Genomic DNA, 11,039 nt, shown 5'->3' with positions numbered 1-11,039 from the left:
GAAGCGCTGTTTAATTTCGGAAGACCCTCTTTTTATTAAACACTAATCACATGGTTGACAGATTGGTAATAGAGGTCCCGATCGAAGGTGCACCTGCTCCGTTATACTAATGAAATTACCCCCAATGTTAGAAGGTTGGAAAGTTGCAGTCATTAATGCAAGTGTTAGGTAAAAATGTCGTTAAAATGCGGTTTAAAATCGAGTAAATAAAAGATAGATATTATGAGTCAGGCGAACATTCTATCCAGTAGAACATTCTATTCACTTGCCCTTTCAATATTTTTCAATTCGCGTTAAGCGTTCATAAGATTCCATAATGATATTCGGGGGTATTATTTTCACAAATCGAAATTTGATAATTTGGGATTGGATTCATTGAAATATCGAATCGAGTTTGATTCATATCCATGTTTGGAATGCCATTGTGCGCACCGCCGTACCTGCGCGCAGGTATATTATTGTGTATGCATTTTGACAATCGCCTTGAACTCGCAAAGTTATCGCCAAGGTGGCATTGTTGTCTTATCTGTAACTGTTAGTTTTGAACGTTTTTTTCTATTTGTTTTCGAGGATTAGTTGACCGGTGACGGATATTACTTTTGGGTATTTATGTAAATTGTGATTGTTTTTTTTCGGTTGTACGGTATCCAAAAGGTGTATAATTTAGGTTTTCCTTTTTGTTATAAATTACAACAATAGAAAAGATTAAGTTCAATTTAGACTTTAAAGCACTACTTTAACAGAAAAAGTTCGCTGTTATTTAAGCTAATTACAAATTGAGTTCTACGTATAACGCTTGATACAAATTTCAGTTTAAAAAAAGGTTAAGTTATTAAAAACAAACTAATATCACTTCATAACTCTGCAGAATGAAAACGTGCCCATACGAATGAAATTCCACTAAAGCACATACGTACATTCGTTTTGCGATTCACACCAAAATGCTTTAAATGAAGAGTATACTTCGTCAGGGAGTGATGAAAGTCCGAATAAATTGGAAGCATTTTCGTAGTCGGAACGGCACGTAGCAAGCCGTGCTGTGTTTGCGTAATGCCTATCTAGAATATAGATAAATGAAGCTGTTTGAATTATGCTTTTTATTCTAGTATTTATAATTTTAACATTTACTCACTGAAATCTAATACAAATGTATTTTACGTTGTATGGAGTTGGAGAGAGTTTTATTGAATAGTTTATAATTTTTATTTACAAAAAATTGATTTTTGCATACACTTGGTTGTTTATATATATAAAATACATTTATTATTTCGCACAGCAATAGGTAGACATTTATTAAATGTAGTTATATTAACATTTAAATTGATCAAATTCTATTTTAACTCATTTCACGTTACACAAGCTTTCAATAATTTCAATAACAAAACTTTATGAAAAATAAGCTATTTTTTTCCGTTGATATTAACGGCTCACGTTACTGATAGAAGAGCGGCTAAAACAAATTGGAATAAAAAAATATGTTAACGAAAATTTTATTGTAACGGAAGTTTTAATATCTTAGGGGAGTGCCCTTATTGTTTTTTTTATGTCTTTCATACATTTAGGGGTCCTGAGTAGTTGATGAGGTGCTTAAGATCAAGGATTATTGAGTTGTTCAATGCAGCACTTAAGTGCATACAAATTTTTAGGAAGCGGGGGAGCTTTGATGGAATGAGTTAATTAGTTTACTTTAATTTAAACATAAATAGGTTTCTTTTAAAGAAAATGTTATTACGAAATGTATCTTCGCAAGTTTATTAGAAAACCGTTTATTTATTAATAAATGTTTTTACTATTTTTATGCTTCGGTATCGTTATTTTATCACTAATCTGTTGAATAACATAAATTTGAAAAGTAAAAATAAAATTGCAATCAAATACACTTTTAGAATAAAACTGGCTCTTCCTATTTAAAATTTTGTATACATTATACATTTATTAACATAGTATTGTAAGATCAACATAGAAAATGTTTTGATTATGTCAAACAACTTTATCTTATCTCTGGGCAAGTGGGAAAATTCGCACTCATAACGAAATCCGATAAATTGGGTTTTATTTTCCTGTTCGAGTCCTTTGTGATGGAATTTAATTAGAGAGTAATGTTATATATTCGGATAGAGCCGAGCGATTCTCTTAGAATTAATTAACAGAGATAAGATGGCCGCGCTAATTATTCTAGTCCTCGACTGTCCCTTGTGAGGATAGCCTCAGAGAACGCGAGGTAATTTTTTTTTAAATAACTATTAGGTTCGTTATAATTTAGCATGAACTCAAGCGATCGGTAGCCACAACTTATCTATTAATTTATAATGTGCATATTCACTGTATTTTCTTTATATTAAAAGCTGTATATTTAGTATATGTATATAATGTTTTATTTCAGAAAAAATTACGTCTACTCGGATTATGTCAAGAATTATAAAAAATGTAAAATATTCTTTGTCGAGAACCTTCGATAACTTGTTACCTAATTAGCTTGCGAGATATTACACAGCAGCAGCTCTCAGTCCACAGGGGTCAAGTATCTGGGCTGTTATCGCTGGTTCACGATCCCTTCTATCGTATAGGTGTATGTCTCCGGTACATGACAGTACTGACAAGAACACGTTTACATTCACAGATGTTTGCGATGCGACCGAATAATTGGGACATTGTTTATCTCGTATCTTGTTATATCTGTGCTCTTGTGATGCGTTGGTGAACTGCAATCGAAGCATAGATTATTTTGGCTTATACAGAAATTTGTCCATAGAAAAATTATCTTTAGCGCCTATAAACCCAGTATAAATTATTCCAAATTTAAATACCTTACATATGTCTTATTTAATTAAATTATAAATATACTATATAAAAATATACTTATTTAATTAAAAATTAAAATTAAAGACAGACTATGCCGTTTAATGGTTTAATTGGTATGAGAAAGAACGTTAAAAAGTAAAAAACAAAGGGCAAATTGGCGATAAATGCATTTTTATAATACAAAGGTCTGCTGTGTGTGTGTGTGTGTGTGTGTGTGTGTATATGTCTGTGTGAGCACCAGCTCTTGTGTAAGTAAGCACATTCGAATAAGTGTCAATCATCGAGCTTCATGTCGATGGTTTTAAGCTGAAAATTAAAACTGCAATTTTTTTTACTGTTTTTTACCTTGAAAGGAGTAGCACGTTTCTTTTTTTCTTACCTCTGCATTATGGTTATATATATTTAAAAGAAATAATAATTCTATTATAACTAGTTCTTTTTATTTAACATTTTTCTTTCATATTTTTTTCATTTAGTGCGAGTGAGTTACTTTATTTTGTCACAATTTCCCTCAACTAATTGAAGTTAGAAGTTATTACCACCAGCTGTTCAAGTCATTAGCCGTTTTAAATAAAAAGCTATGTACTTAAATCACTGCTAATTTTCCTTATGTCGGTGCATCAAAGGTTCACCGAGTTGGAAACACCGTGAGACCTAATTGTGTAGACCTTATACGGCATTTCATCTGCCTCTATAGGATAGCAACAATTATTTCTCTGAGCGCTTTAAACGTCGGCCCAAAAAGGCTGGGCAGTGTCGCGAGTATATATGTATATGAGATAGACACAATATGCAATATGTGGACGGATTTATTTATGTTGTACCGCTTTGCCTAGCTGTGCTGTCCTTAAGAATATTTATGGACATTTTAATCGATGACTTAAATGTCCTGCACACAAAAATATTCTAGTTTTAGATTTACATACTTGTACCTACCAGACAATGATAGTAAATTTATTGTTAGCTATTTAAAATAATAAAATAGGATTAGCATTTAGTTAAAACATTAAGTGGATGAGTCACAAGGAAACTTCTGCGCTAGCTAAGATAGCGTTAATGTTAAAGATAGCGTTGATGCAGATGGATCTGCAATTGTTCTTTATTGCTTATGTCGGATGTTGACGTAACATCTAATAATATTATATAGAAGATGACATCGGAGCTATACATCATGTAACATGCATAATAAGACATTTCCTCTCGAGATGCGAGAAATAAGCATCTTATCTGTCCTATATACAGAGAATAAGTAGAGGTAAAAGTCTTAAAGAAAATGCAGGTCACGAATGAGGTCTTGCAAAGTCTCGATTTCCTCCCCCGGGACGAGGTGAGGCGTCGGATTTGTGCCGGAGACAGGTTTAAATATTAATAAAAAAGTTATTACGTTTCAGGGTAAACCCAGCTTATCTGGAATAAATTTTTATTAAACGAACCTACTTAAGATTTTGCGCCTCTTACGTCGACGCTTTCTTTTTAATAATGGGATTTGCATTTTTAGTATGTACGAGTACAGTGGTACTGAATCTAAGTTTTTAAATTATATGATAGAGGCAGCGATATCTTATTATTATTCTTCTAGCTGCTTAAATAAGTTAATATTTTTATAAGGGAATTTTTTGTATTTTTTTAATGTAAAACACACTTAAATTAACAAGAAATCACCCACGCTATTACAGAATTTCAAAACAAATAAACTGCTTAAAAAAGTTACATAACAATGTACCATTTTTGCAATGTATAGGTTGCAAAATTTGGCCATAATTAACCACATATTCTATTTATTCAAATCCACAAGGTAGTCGGTATCGAACATGAGCACATCTGGCATCGATAGCTATCAAGCACTTCGATTGTCAATGGTCATAAAACAGGTGGTCGTGTGATCCGGGTATAGTTTTCACATCCGACCCTCGGTGGCTTCCCGGGTCAAGTTACGGCGATCAATGAGTCATAAGCCAATCGACTGGATTGTAGACATCGAGACGTGGTTCTCGCAATTAGTTTGTGGTTTCTTATTTCGTTTTTTGTCTTATTGGAAAGTGTAAGAGTAAAAAAGTGTAAGATTATGATGATTTTATTTTGGTCCTCAAACTAAATATTATTTGTCTTTTTGCATTTTCGTTTTTTCTTGTATTTTCTGGTTAGCAACACCCCCTGTGATGCGTTTATATTTTTTAGCATGTCCGGTATTTTACAGTAATTTTTATCGTAATTTATCTATATCAAAATTAATTTCACCTTGTTTCTTTCTTTGTTTCATTTCTTCTTAAGTTCACCTCACTCCGAATACAAAAAGATAATAAATTATTTGACTTTATTAAAAATGTATAAGAAAAAATGTCTGTCCCATGCCACATTAGAAAAGTTAAAACTTCAGTCGTAACTTTGACCAACTTCTCGGAAGACCGCTTCAATGTTATTGTAAATATAACAGACAGACATGATTTCATAACTGTTTATATTATCAAGTGTGGATATTAATTGGATAGAGTATTACGAGAATCAATGTTTGTTTATATTGAAATTCGTGAATTTGAACAGATTTCCGTAAATTGCGGAGAGTTGTTTGAATAACTGTCGGACAAAATTCTGCAGAAATGTCGAGTTAATGTCCCAGTACGAAAGTTGTGTGTAAAACTGACTCATCTAATATAACATTCACTTGGAAAATTTGATGTAAAATTTAAGAAAATATCCTGCTCTTATATTTTTTGATAATTGAATCGGAAATCCATACATAAATAATCGGAACATAAAAGCCGAACCTAAGGTATCCAACAAGAACGCGACTAGGCTTGGTGACTATAAATTAATGAAATATTTACCGAATAACAACGAATATTGATTATGCTTAATTTATTTCATGCTAATTACACCAACTTAGCATATCTAATATTGTATTCGGGCATACTTTTATCATTTATTAAGGACTTTTTTCAATAAAATTTATTCTCGAATCTTTCATCAAGAATAAAAGGTTTACCTTTTTCAAATTGATGAATCTTTTATTCTTGATTACTTAATATCTTGAATGATTTCCTGAAATACTTAGGACGATGTCTATTATTATTAAAACATCAAAGCGATTGAGCTAAGTGCTGTAGTTAAATTAGAATTGTTTACGGAGAATATCTATAAAAATCGTTAAAGTACTCGTTACTTGCGACCAAAATCAATTTTATTGTTAGACACTCTATATTATTTCACATTCTTATTAATATAGGAAAGTAACAGTGATTGCACGTCAACTCGGATCTCTTAAACCCCAAGCTGTTCCGGCTTTAGTTTGAAACCGAATTGTTTGAGACTCATAGCCCGGTAGTTTTACTGTCGAGTGAAGCATACAATGTCATATGTATACGTATATTTAATCCAGCATTAACTTCTTAATATCTAGAAACAACTACATTTACAGGCTATATAATACCTTGCAGATATAGCTTTTCGGTTCATTCATAATCCATTCCTCACACTAAAACTCGAAGAAATAAAATTAAGCCATCGTATGAATCTCTAATTACAAGCATTTAAAATTATACCTAAAGCTAATTGAGTGCGTATATCTTATTCGTAACAAATGTCTTGTAAGGGAAGCGATAGCTGTTATCAAATGACATTAAATACGGCTTTTATTTATAAAGTTGTGAACAGGTGTGGGCGAAACCTAGATTTCACAATCCTGCAATAGTACAACACCGTAATGTTCAGATAATTTCGATATTACAGTTCGCTTGTTATTTATTTATACTTAAGCATATTTTATGTATTTGCTTCGTGGACTGGGAGTGGCAATACCTTCCGGCGTAAATAGAATGTTGAAGAATGGATTCTATAGTGGATATTAATGTCACAAAATCATCTTAGTCTTTTGATATAATTAGGAAAAATTAGAATATAGATAGAAGTTTAAAATACAAGTAAGGACAAAATGTGCTTAACACGATTTTCACATTAAACAGGATCCGTTGGTTGGGGCTTAGACGCGGTCTCAACATGTGGTTTTTCATCACGCGCTCACGTCACCGGATGGGCTAAATATATTTTATGTTCGCAACCAATGCGAATGCGAACACTGGGAACCACATTAACGCCTGCTTGACTTAGGTTATGGGTTTTATGATGAAATAATTGAATGATGATAGTTTTTCGTTGAAAATAAATGGCCGTTGGAGTTATTTCAATTTTCCAGGCATCAACGAAATGTCTGGGAAGTTTCCTGTCAGTAATTTTCTTCACTCGGACTTATCTAGCTAGGCTAGTCTTTAAAAATAAAGATAATTTATTGTTACACATGATAGCTCATTTAAACATTTATTCGTTCTAATATTTATAATGTATTAAACAAAACTTTACAAAATTTTCTCAAAATCATAATATTAAAAGGCTTACAAAACAATAGAACTGTTAATATTAATTTATCGTAACTTGCTCCATGTGTAAATTCATGTCAATGGTAATTACTGATCGGTTTCTCAGATACTTCGATATAAGGCGTTGCTAGTATGATTTATAGCACCTGCTGCTGTAATTTAGGAATATAACACTTAACTGAAGTGTGCTCATTAGCACTTAATTAGCGCTAATCATCGAGTGTTATGAGATATCTTATCTCAAGTGTGGAGAATGAAGTGGAGATGATACTTGTTCAAATACAACGAGGTCTGTAGAGGCAATTTATCGCTTGATTAGATTAAATCAATTCATCCGTGACAGTGAAATGGCCTACTTCCTGCTACGTCCGAACCTGACATCATTGCTCGTTAACGATAAGAATTCCATCCAAAATACAGGAATAATACATTTTTATTGAATACAGTTATCGGCTCACAGCTCGTGCCGCTTTATGTTTGCCTGGCCGAGAGGTTATGCACACGGCTTATAGGTTTTTGTGTTACCTACTTTACATATATACGTTATTGATGAGCACACGGCCTTACAGAAGCAAGACTGCAAAGTTTAGCAACGTCTGATTATTATCAAACTACACGTGCCCAAAGTATGCTTTTATTTAAAACATTAGAATTTAAATCATTACAATTTGACATACCACCACTAAATTGTTATTATATAGTAGTTATATAGTCAAATCAACCCATTTTAACGCGTTACATAAACCCAATATTGGTCTAGCACCGTATAAAAATTTATAAAAATCTTCACAGTGATTTTAACGCGATTGGCGCACATATATACAGATATACCCAATTCAAAGTACGATATTGGAAAATAACAAAGGTCTAATAATAAATATTAGTCCCGCCAACAAACGTATTCTCGTCAGAACTGCCCTTGACCTGACCCGGGTAGGCCCGGGTAACTACAACGGATTTGCTAAACTTCAGTGCGGTAATGAAACGACAACAATGGGATTTCCGATCAATACTATATCTTAATTTAAAAGTTTATATCCCTTTACCCGGTTAATGCTCGAAAGCATACAAATGTGAGCTTGTGAATTGTTATTCAAATTAAATAACCGACTTCCAAAGACGAAAGGGAGGTCGTCAGTATCTATTTTTTGTGCATTTTAGACAATATTTTCGGAAATCGTGAAGTGAATTGAAAGAGAGATTTTATTGAACTGATCTGATGATGGAATCGGGCGGTAGAAAATGGGATTTCTCAACGGCGAAGTGCAAAGACGGTTAAATTTTTATTGCTAAAAATAATTTACTTTTTGAAATATCAGCCAAGTAGGCATAAAATATATTAATTTATGCTTCCATAGCACAATGTTTTTTAAAACAAAGTTTATTTCGTGGTCGTATCTTCCTAATAAAACTAAAGCAATCATAATCTTTTTAAAGAAAAAATGTGTTTAATAATATCAATATTTCTCTTTGTTTAAGTAATGTTAGGAATTCGTCGTTATATTATAATTTTAGCTTTCATTTTGAATAAAGCTACCTGCTACTAAATAAGTTACATAATGGAGTTTTAAAAACAATACAAGCATTAACGTCTCTATTTTTCAAGAACAATATAATTCTAAAAATCTTAACTTCTTTCTGAATGTTTTGTGGTCTGTGGATTTTGATTTGAAGTTCTTAAAAATGCTCACCGAAACGATCCAATTAACAAAGTTTTTAATCAATTTTAATGAAGATAGCTTGTGTTTCAATTATTACTCTAAAATTAAATTCTCCTTAAAACTTCTATCATTATTGCCTTCTTGTGTTTATTTTATAAATTGCTTAATTTACAAAATCAACAAAAGCCTCGATTGTCTGTTAAATATAGATACACAGCGAATTTACCTAAATTCTTATGAAATTTATAGAAATTTATTTAATTTACCAATCTACCTAGATTATAATTGAAATGATAAATTTTCTCCATTATTATTTCATTTAAATTGTATATCAAATTTCTTTTATGTTCAATGTCACACACAAACGAAGCTAAATTATATTTCGATGCATTCGGCATTCTTGTTTATCTATTAGTATTCCGGAGGCGCTAAACAATTGCTATTGAATGTTCCTTCCATTAATTGAGATCCCGTTCTGAAACACGGCTTAATTAATTCGCTTCCTAATAGACCTCTATTTGTTTTTTCCATTGAGTGTACTTTGCGTTGGTTGCGCAATATCAGATTATTATCTTATTGTTATTTTATTGTTCCAGGTACAGTTGTGTAGAAATAAATTAAGGATTTATTGGGGTGTGTATGGTAATACAGGTAATCCAAAAACGAATGTTTATGACAGTATTTTCTTCGGAAAATTTAAATTCCAAACAACTTATAAAATAAATTGACTCATAAAATTAACTATTCTGCCTATGTCAAATACCGTCAAAATAAATTCAGCCGGCATCATCCAAACGAAATAATTTCGCATTGATAAAATAGTTTATAATAATCTTGTACTACTAACGCCTCGCGTAAGTGAAATATGCGAATAAATTCATATATTTGTCTTGAATATATTATGTGAACGAGGACATTCTCAAGATGCTGAGTTCGAATCGCATAGCTAATGCGTTGACCGCATGCACCAGCTGTCGTGCCGTTGTATTTGTGACGACTGCATTTCGATATGTGTTACGAACTGATTTATGCCATAAGATATTGCACACACATGCATTCGAAAGTCATTTTGTAAATTATAGTTTTAGTTCGAGTTGATTTGATGTATGAAGGCTATCGATTTTGTGTTTCTAGTGTTTGGTTTATGTTCAAAAACTATGTGACAGTTTTCGTGGTAAGTATTTGAGAAGGCATAAAATCACATTAACTTAAATAAGTTATAGGTACCAGGTTAATACATGTAGCAGCGAATCGTTAAGCAAATATTTGTGTCCAATTTGAGTCGGAAACAGGCTTAAAAAACTTTCAAGTAGTTCCCATAAGAGGGTTTGTCAATCTTTATTCGCGGTCTTTCCTATGTATCGTTCGAACTGCCCTATATTTTTAGCGACGATAAAACTTTAAGTCCGCATTTCGAGTAACTAGTACCGACTAGCACTAGTCAGCTTTCAACTTATAGTTACGGCTTGAGATATTCGTGCAAGAAATCGGCTTACAATTTGCGTTGCTCATATTGTTTTAACTTTTAAATTAATTCGGTTGCGTGATTTGTTTCAACTGCTGCAATGGAGGCTTATCGTTTGAATGAAGAATTCATAAAATAACGTTTATATTCATAATACAATAGCGTTTTATATATTTTTCACAAAATTACTTTTCAATATGAACTCGGAAAAGTTTTGCAATAATCAGAATAGATGTGTTTGATCCAGATAACGTACTGGACGAGAAGATAGCAACGATTTCGATTACAAGGAAAATATTTGAAATTTGCTGAGTGCTGAGCGCAAATATTTCACAGTCGCTCGTATTCTTGCAAGCTTGGGTAACAATGCTAATGAAGCCTACTGCCATGTGCTGGCGGACGGACAGCCATTAAACAAGTAGACAGTGCAACCCTTTGTACAATGCACATTTCATGTTATGTACCAGAATATGAAATGAAAATTATTTCCTTTGTGCCTGTAATAACGGTAGTATAAAATAAGTAAGAACTTAATTAGTATGGTTGAGGGTAAATCTGTTTCTGTTAAATAAACTAGTCTGTCGTTGAAGCCCGCCTTTCATTGACGTTTCATTGGCGACGAGGCAGGATTTTTTTTTGTTCTCTGTAACCGTTTTTTTTTTTGAAAACCAAAATGCCTATCGGTAAAATTGAACCTTTCAATTTGAATTCGAAGCAGTGGCCTGCGTATATACGACGAGT

General features: G+C 32.4%; 1 long non-coding RNA gene across 1 annotated transcript in view; it reads left to right on the top strand.

The window, feature by feature from the left end:
* LOC119830189 overlaps window positions 1–9,496 on the top strand; it is a 16,900-nt gene extending 7,404 nt beyond the window's left edge. Inside the window, exon 2 of the long non-coding RNA XR_005287834.1 lies at window positions 9,430–9,496. This is a non-coding gene — a long non-coding RNA (uncharacterized LOC119830189). The remainder of the gene's footprint in view (window positions 1–9,429) is intronic.
* The last annotated feature ends 1,543 nt before the right edge of the window (window positions 9,497–11,039 follow it).

The sequence above is a fragment of the Zerene cesonia genome, chromosome 11 (assembly GCF_012273895.1).
Source record: "Zerene cesonia ecotype Mississippi chromosome 11, Zerene_cesonia_1.1, whole genome shotgun sequence".
In the NCBI taxonomy this organism is placed as follows: domain Eukaryota; kingdom Metazoa; phylum Arthropoda; class Insecta; order Lepidoptera; family Pieridae; genus Zerene; species Zerene cesonia.
Note: the sequence above shows the minus strand (reverse complement) of the source record. Positions and strands in the feature narration are given on the sequence as shown.